Below are 8,342 nucleotides of genomic sequence, written 5' to 3'. Positions count from 1 at the left end.
TGGAGGAGAATTTGTTACTATCCTGGCCAGTTTGGAGTTCTTTAAGAAGGCATTTCAGCAAAAGTACAATTGAAATATTAGTGCAGTCATTTGAAAACAACCAAATTTTTTAAAGCTTACTTTATGTCTTTATGGATTTACCTGTTCATGCACATGGATAAAGCTAGGCTGACAGACTTGTCAAACTATGAAAGGCATGAGGTATAAGGTTTTTAATGCTTGATGAAGCAGAAACTGCATGAACAAATTCATCCCTGGGATTTGTAAATAAATGCATTAAATGCCTTGAATATTTAATTCACTTGTTCCTAATAACATTTGTTGACATGGAAGATAATAAAGTGTAATGACTCCTAACCTCTTAATGAGAATCATTCTTAAGAGCTGTCAATAATATGGAAAGTTTTAGAAAAAGGTTGGGTTTTTCAGCAGCTAATAATAAATGTGCTGTCCTCCTCTTGAGAAGAAAAGATAACGTAGCATTTGTGTATTCCTTAGAAGCTCTAGTTTTAGACTTTAGTGAACTATCTTTTGCTCATTGTGTCTACGCAAGATTGCTTAGTGTCAGAATGTTAACTGTGAAGACAAACGCGCAGATGCGATAAAGGAATTATATCTGAGAAAGTGTGTAAAAAATTCAAGACACTTAAACACACCAAATGATTGTCTCTAAATTAATGAATCCAACAACACAACAAATTGTCTCTCCAATCTGATTTTCTAACAACTCCATTAAGGAATTCAACAATGGTCAGAGACCATAGCATTTGTCTACATAGAAAAACAAAACTGTGGTTGTAGAAGCCAATAACTGGATTTTCCTCATCAGTATAACTTCACAGCAAAGAGAATATATTTATCATTATTTAGTTAAAACTGGGAGAGAGCTAGAATCTTGGCCACATTTATTTGTTCTATAATATTGAACAAATATTATGAAGCCCCAGTGTAGTTGACATTTTGATGCTCTTGGTGGCAGAGCTTTTGGAGAAACTTGATCTTGGTGGGTAATAAAATATAAGAATGAAGGAATCATTTGACTTGGGTTTCTCTGAGTTCCTGGCATGTCCTGAAACTCTCTGAATTGTCAGAAAAAGAGTAAATGACTTTGAGTGTATTTAATTTTTGTTCTATTTATTTAAAAATTGGAAATCTGAACAGGTGATACATCTGTAATTAATCAAATCATTGGTTAGCCTGGAGAACTGCTTTTGGACCTTGATGGATGACAGAGAATCTGTCTTTGTGTTATTGTTGTTTTGCCAAGGATCTGCTTCCAGCAGGTACTTCTCTGTACTTTCCTGTTTAGTAACATTTACAGTGTTTATTCAGTTGTTTTTCTGGAAGGGCTTCTCTTTTTCCCTTTTTTCAGGGTGAGGAAATGTTGACCTTTTGTATACACAGCATTTAATGAGGTCCCCATGCGGCTAAATGATCCGAGATTAAAACGCTGGTCACTCAGCTGATTGGGAAAAGATCTGTGCAGCCAGGCTATATGACTCAGATCCCAAAGAAATTTGTCCTCTGAAGGAATTGGAATTAGTCCCATGTAATTTGCAATGTTCTTAAATCTGTGCCTTCCATTCTGCATTATGTCAAGGTACACCATCTCTTAATAGTCCCTGAGATGACAGAGATGATTATATCTTAGAGAAACCCTTTATAAATTATTTCGGTAAGTAAAGAGAAATAGAGAAAAAAACAACAACATATTTTGCTTATAGACTTTGAAATCCATATCCAGAAAGTAGTCTTTAAAATCTGTATTATTTTATTGCAGTATCATAAATTTCTCTGAGTTCCATATTACTCTGAAAGTACCAATCTGTTATAATGTTATGTATTATCACAAGGATTCAGATATACTCAGGTCAAATTACGGCTGCTAAAACTACCTCCACAGAAAGATCTTGGGTATTAACTTGGAAAGAAATTTGTCCTTTTTCTTATTTTCAGAATTATCCAAGGGAAAGAAAGAGGGTCTCTATTTTTAAAATAGAACACTCCTTGTGTCTTATCTTATTTATCTAAATAGATGGGTATAGTGATTTTAGAGCTTCACACCTTTCCAGAAAGCATGAGAAGTAAATTGTGCCTGTTCTTGCTAGAACATTTATTTTTCAAGTCATGTTCTAACCAGGCTGCCATAATGGACATTAAAGATACCAAAAACCCTTGGCTGATCAGAAGCATATTGATCTTACTTTGTTTATTAAAGATGTACGAAATGCTGAACATTTGCTAGTTCTTAAACCATGCAATCAGGATTCAAGAAGACAGGGTTCCTTTCCTAGAAGAGCTTATAGTGGAGAATAAAATCAGCCAACAGTGAGAACAAAGTATTATAAGTGGCGATGGTAACACAAGAACCACAGAGAAGAGTCATCATACCCGCTTGGTGAGAGTTGAGAAGAGAATGTCAACAAAGGCTCGTTGAATGAAATGACATCTAAGGTGGGTAGCAAAGGGCAAATAGAAGATGCTTAACGAAAGAGTAGAGCATAACAAAAGTTTACCAGGTCAAAGAAAGAGCTATGGAAATAACCATATACTGGAGAATGTATAGAAAAATGTAGTTGTTCAGCAAGATTGGAGAGCGAGTTGCCTTGGGGCAAGCAGGTTGTTTCATTAACTAAACAATTTTGACTTTATTCTTGGAGCAATGGGAGGCGCCTGACAGGTGTTAGGGTGGTTTGATAAAACTTGTGTCCTAGATCACTCTGTTTAGAATGGATGGACAGGAGCAGGATTGGAGGCAACAGGACTATTAAAAGGCAAGAGATGATGGCCGTCTATATTGGGACAGGATTAGATTGAATGTGAGGGGGCAGCTAAGTAGGATGCCTAGGTGTGGGCTAGAATAGATGGATCAAGTTGCAGGGCCAGACTCCTTTTGGAAATATAATAGTATTGAGTTTTGAGTTTGAAGTTTTTATTTTCATTTTCAATAAATTGCACAATTTTCCTTAAGGAAAAAGAATTAGTGAAGAGGTTCTTGCCAAATTAGATAATGCTTGCTTGAGAGAGAGAGAGGGAGCAAGAGAGAAGGAGAGAGACCGTGCATGTGCATGCATATGTGTGTCTTAGTTGCAGACAATAATCCCAGGACATACATGCTTAGGCAGAAGACAGAGGAGCACAGACCCAAAACTTAGATGGTTAGAAAACTGTCTAGAAGGAGCTACTGGAAGTTGAGGACCAGACTCTGGAGATGAGAGGCAAAGCACGCTGCTTATGAGGAAGGGACTGAGCCCTCCAGCAGCTTCATCCATTCCTCAGCAACTTTGGCTGCACTTCCCAGGCAAAAAGTCTAAAGAGAGGCTGGTAAATGTCCATGGTTTTAGCCCAACCACTGAAAGGTCAGAGATGTAACTGTTGCCATCAATTGATAATATGTAATCTACCCCACATTAAGTGCTTCGTGCACACTTAGTAATAGAGTGTGATGAAGACTTCTCGGATGGGAAGGCACCTAAGTAAGAGCTTGGAGAACAAGTGAAAAAGTTGCTAAGATTGGGAAGAAGGTCTTACAGGCAGAGGAGCATTTTAAAGAACCACATTATTAATGATAAAAGGATTCTCTCCATATGCCAAGAAATTGTTTAAGTACAGGTTTAAAACGTCACGAACAAAATAGACCTTCAGATATAAACAAAGTTATAGGGCAAAATCAAAGTTACTAAGACATTTATAAAAGATCATAGACATAATCTAACACAGTGGTTCCCAGAAATAGTCCAGTGCACTGAAAAGAGGCAGGCTCTGGAGGTGGACTGGCTCCGCGGGGACTCCAGCTCCCCACTTACTGGATGTATACTCTCAGGCAAGTTTCTTAACATCTCTGGGCTTAGAATCTTTAGCTATAAAGGCAAGATAATAGCAGTACTGAGCTCACTTGGCAACTGCTCTCTACACATGAGCCACTATTGTGATGTTTTTATTATTCCTAAATACTCATCGAGGGATCAGTTGGTTTGGGATCACTAGGAGAGGCTTTGTAAAATTGTTTTTGATTCTCCATCTACAGGATTTTTGGTTCAGTAGATCAAAGGTAAGACACAGAAACATGAACTTTTAAAACACATGGGCTAGTCTGGGATCTAGGGCACATTGTAAATGAAGAAACTCGACCCACAAGATATTGTAGCAGGAGCGGCTGCGGGAAAGGATTTCTCAGACACCGAATCCAGGAGGAAGGAACTTTATTACAGCTGGTAGCTTGTAGCATATGTGCTTAATAGCCAAGCTCCCCTAACAAAGGGAGGTTCCGCTTTTGTGTAGGCTTATACTTTAGATGTTACACGTGGAAGAATCTTAGGTTCATAGTTTTTAGGGCTTACATGTGAAAAGGTTTCTGTTTACAGTTTCAGGAATTACATATGAAAGGGCTCCAGTTTACAGTTTTAGGACTCACATGTGAAAAGGTTTCTGTTTACAGTTTTAGGACTCACATGTGAAAAGGTTTCTGGTTTGATCTTGTTTTAAGTAAAAATAGTGCCTTCTCCATAGTGCTTTCGGAAGAGCTTCCCCAAGGCCTAACTTGTTGTTTTCAGGAAGGAGATTCAGGAGGCGCCAGCTGGCCTGCTGTCTCTTCTATTGAGATGCACAGAGGATGACAGAGGGGGAGGGAATCCTAAATGCCTGGGTCTCCCCCCTCATCCCCCACTTTGAGACCCTCACCATTTTATAATATTAGTGAGAGGTCTCACTTTCATTCTTACTTTCCAGATTTTCTGAAGAAACTGTTAATGTTTTACGTAATATACTTGTGATGTCATTTTTTGGCTAAATACAGTAGTGAGGAAGCCCCTAATTATCTGAAGGAACAGGGGGAGTAGACAAGGGAGCAACAAACAAACACTTATTGTAACACTATGATAAGGGTTTTGAATCCTCCCAAGGATGAGAACTAACCTCTAAATAAGGACTCGGGGTTAAATCTGTGCCATACCTGTGCAGGGACGTGTGCTAGTTTGGTCATGTCTTGCACAGTACCTTTCACTGCTTGCCCCTGGTTATCTGTGTGCAGACAGCAGTTGGTTACATTGAATTTTCCACAGACTCCTCTTTTGGCTGCTAGCAAATAATCTAGGGCCAGCCAGTTCTGGTAAATCACATTTCTTATTTGAGTTTTTTTTGTTATTGTTGTTATTGGGCTAAAAAGGGACAGAGCTTTGCCCGTTTCATTAGTGAGTATTCTAAAACAGCTTGCAACTGGATGATCCGGTTGAGCACATAAATAGGGGTCTGGTATCTTTATGAGCCATCTTCTGCACATGTGGCCGGCCTATAATACTTAATAATGCTTCCTGGTGGCTACTCATTATCTGTCCAATCCCCTATTTTTAGGTCTTTTTTCTCCCTAGCAGAGTAGACTGGACACCTTAATAGCTCACTGGTTTTAACGGATAATAGGAAGAAAGAGGGCTTAATGATGCCTATGACACAGCTACCTGTCCACCTGTTAGGCAGTTGTATGTATGCCTTACGTCTGTATATCCAGTATAACCCAGGCGGGGCTGTCCAATCTCTCTGTTACTTAGGATGACCCTAAGCATCTTGTAATTTTGGAAATTTTAGGAGGTGGTTTTTCTCTGTATAATTTGAGCTTTACCAGGTTACTGTGCCTATGGTTCTATTATACAATTGCTCCCCTAAGCAGCTAAGCTTCCTTACTGGAATAGTGAAGCTTGCTCCCTCTCTGGCTAAACAGTATTGTCTAATAATTGAAAACTTTAAAACTCAGAAACTGTTGGTTTGAACTTTTTGAACTGAAGTCAGGTCCGGGACAGGGTCAGAATGTAATAACTCACTGGCTTTCTATGGCCACCTGTTACTCATGGTCATTCCTCCACATACATAGCAAGAAGTGACATTGAGGGAATGGGCTACATTTTTAGCCAGTTGGAGGAACAAGTTCTTCATCCTTTTTGGAAGCTCTGGTATCGGTTCATCTAATATATTATAAAAGTATTGGTACACTGGCCGGGCTGAGAGTTTCTGGACTTTTCCCCGAATTTGGATACTAACTTTCGGGTCACGTGTTTTTCCATCAATTTCTAGTACTACACTCTCCCTTTTTTTCCCATTTGGGGTCTTGGGGGTTCATGATTATTAATTCTACTGGGTTACAATGTCCTGAGATACAGGGGACATTATGTCCTGAAGTGGTGTCTCTCCTTTTCACAAGGCGAACAGGATTATTTTCATCATTTTTCTAAGCGGCCCAGGTGACACAGGACTAATAGGTGCAGTCATAGCACCAGTAGGTTTTCTGGCAGAGATATTTATGCTCTGTTGCATAACTTTGTTCCCACCTGAGGGAATCACGGCCCCTGGCACCAGAAGGATAGGCATTGATGGCTGCACAGGCATCAAACCTTAGAGTGACTTGTTTTGGGCTTTCTCTCTCTTCTCTCCTGGCTATTAATTTAGTAGGGCTATTCCATCGCCTTGTCAGGAGTCTAATTTCAAAAGTCGTATGTATAGGGGGCTCTGATGGGTTGTAACATATACCAGGCTGTCTATCCCCCGGTCTACATATCTTATACTGAGTACCATTGTATAAACACGTTCCCTTTTGTGTCTCTGTGCCTTTATAATAACTGTAAAACAAAAGAATGGCAGTGACATTTCGCTTTACCTTTGTAACCTGGTGGACACATTGAGAGCATTTTTCAAAATCAGTTAATGTCCCTACTGTACAAGTCCAAATATTAAGAACAGCAAGTCCTACGATGAATTTCCTCATGCTTCGGCTGTGCGTGGACCAGCCAGCTTCCGGGATGTGGCTGGAGCAGAGCTTGTTGTCCTTTTTAAGGTGATTCTGCAGTCCTTGCCTTGGTCTAAGTCTTAGGTGTTGCTGGTTTTTACATGTCTGTGGTGGATTCAGGCTTGGAGTCCTTCTACCTTCACAGCTGTGGGATTGGTCAGGATCAGGTCTGAGGTCTTTTCCATTGTGGCTTTAGAGGGACTGTACTCCTGTCCTTTATCCACACATGATTACCTAGTGAGAAAGGGTGAACTGGGGAGAAAAAGGCTTACAGGACATTTGTTATTTACTTAGGTTGAAGTATCCTAAGCGATTTTCCCTAGGGCTAGTAACTCACATCCTAACTCAATTTTTCCCCACTCCCGAGGAGTTCCCGGGAGTGCCCAGAGTAGGGGAGGGGCCTATGGTGTAACACTTAATAGGGGAATATCTTGTTTTTCTTAGAGGGGGTGCATCTAATTTTGAATAGCACTAAGGGAAGTGCCTGCACCCATTTTAATCTTGTTTCCTGACATACTTTCCCTAAGCTGTTTTTGATGGTTCAGTTCATTCTTTCCACTTTTCCAGAACCCTGAAGTCGGTAGGCAGCATGCAGTTTCCAGGTGATACTTAAGGCCGTTGCTGTTTTTTGGACTAAATCCGCCACAAATGCTGGTTGGTCCGTTGTCTGATCCGATGCGCAGTGGCAGTCTAAACCTAGGGATGAGATCTCGAAGCAGTACACGGGTTACTTCATGGTCTTTTTTAGTCCTAGTTGGGAAGGCCTCTACCCACCCAGAGTATGTGCACACCAGGACCGACAAATACTTATGTCCCCCACACTTGGGCATTTCAGTAAAGTCTACCTGGAGATCTTCAAACGGAGCTGCTCTGTAAGATTGAATTCCAGGGGGAATAGTTGGACCCTGCCTCGCATTGTGTTGCCCATATGTAATGCCTCGCTGTGCTACAGTTTTGGTCAAGGCTGGTAAGTGTGAGATGTAAAAGTACCGGCTCAGCATTTTTTCAAGCGACTCTTGACCTAAATGAGCGGCCTCATGTACGGCTTGTACAACTGCGGCCCCCAGCAGCTGTGGTTCTGCTCTTCTTCCATCCGGCAGTTGGATCTATACTTCTTTAATCAGTTGTCCCCCTTCTGTCTGGAGAAAGTCTCTTTCCTTCTTAGAGTAAGTAGGTGTTAGATCAGGGATCTGGGGAATCAGCCGGGCTGTAACTGCTGTTTGGTAGGGGGCAGATGCTGCCTTGCGAGCTGCTGAATCAGCTCGGGAATTTTTCAGGGCCACAGAGGTGTGGGCCCCCTGATGTCCTTGGCAATGCATGACCACTACTTTTTGGGGCATCTAGACTGCTCTTAGCAATTGCAAAATCTCATGTTGATACTTTGTTTCTTCTCCCCCTGAAGTTAACAGGCCTCTCTCTTTGTACAGTGCTTCATGTACTTCCAGTCAGTCTAAATGTTTACAAACTTATCTTTACTTAGCTCTAGGGCTCCAGTTAAAGTGATGAGTTCAGCCTTCTGAGCCCAGGTGCCTTGAGGCAGGGATTTGGCCTCGATTACAGTGTCCAGAGT

The 8,342-nt window shown here is 40.9% G+C and overlaps 1 long non-coding RNA gene across 1 annotated transcript; it reads left to right on the top strand.

Annotated features, from left to right (window-relative positions):
- The first annotated feature begins 409 nt into the window (after positions 1–409).
- Positions 410–7,374, top strand: LOC116559555. Its single transcript, XR_004272513.1, has 3 exons — positions 410–420; positions 4,960–4,963; positions 6,947–7,374. It is a non-coding gene; the product is annotated as an uncharacterized LOC116559555 (long non-coding RNA).
- Positions 7,375–8,342: the final 968 nt, after the last annotated feature.

Source organism: Sapajus apella, unplaced genomic scaffold, assembly GCF_009761245.1.
Source record: "Sapajus apella isolate SASKATOON/1434 unplaced genomic scaffold, GSC_monkey_1.0 scaffold23, whole genome shotgun sequence".
NCBI classification, from domain to species: Eukaryota; Metazoa; Chordata; class Mammalia; order Primates; family Cebidae; genus Sapajus; species Sapajus apella.
This window is presented reverse-complemented; position numbering and strand designations above follow the sequence as displayed.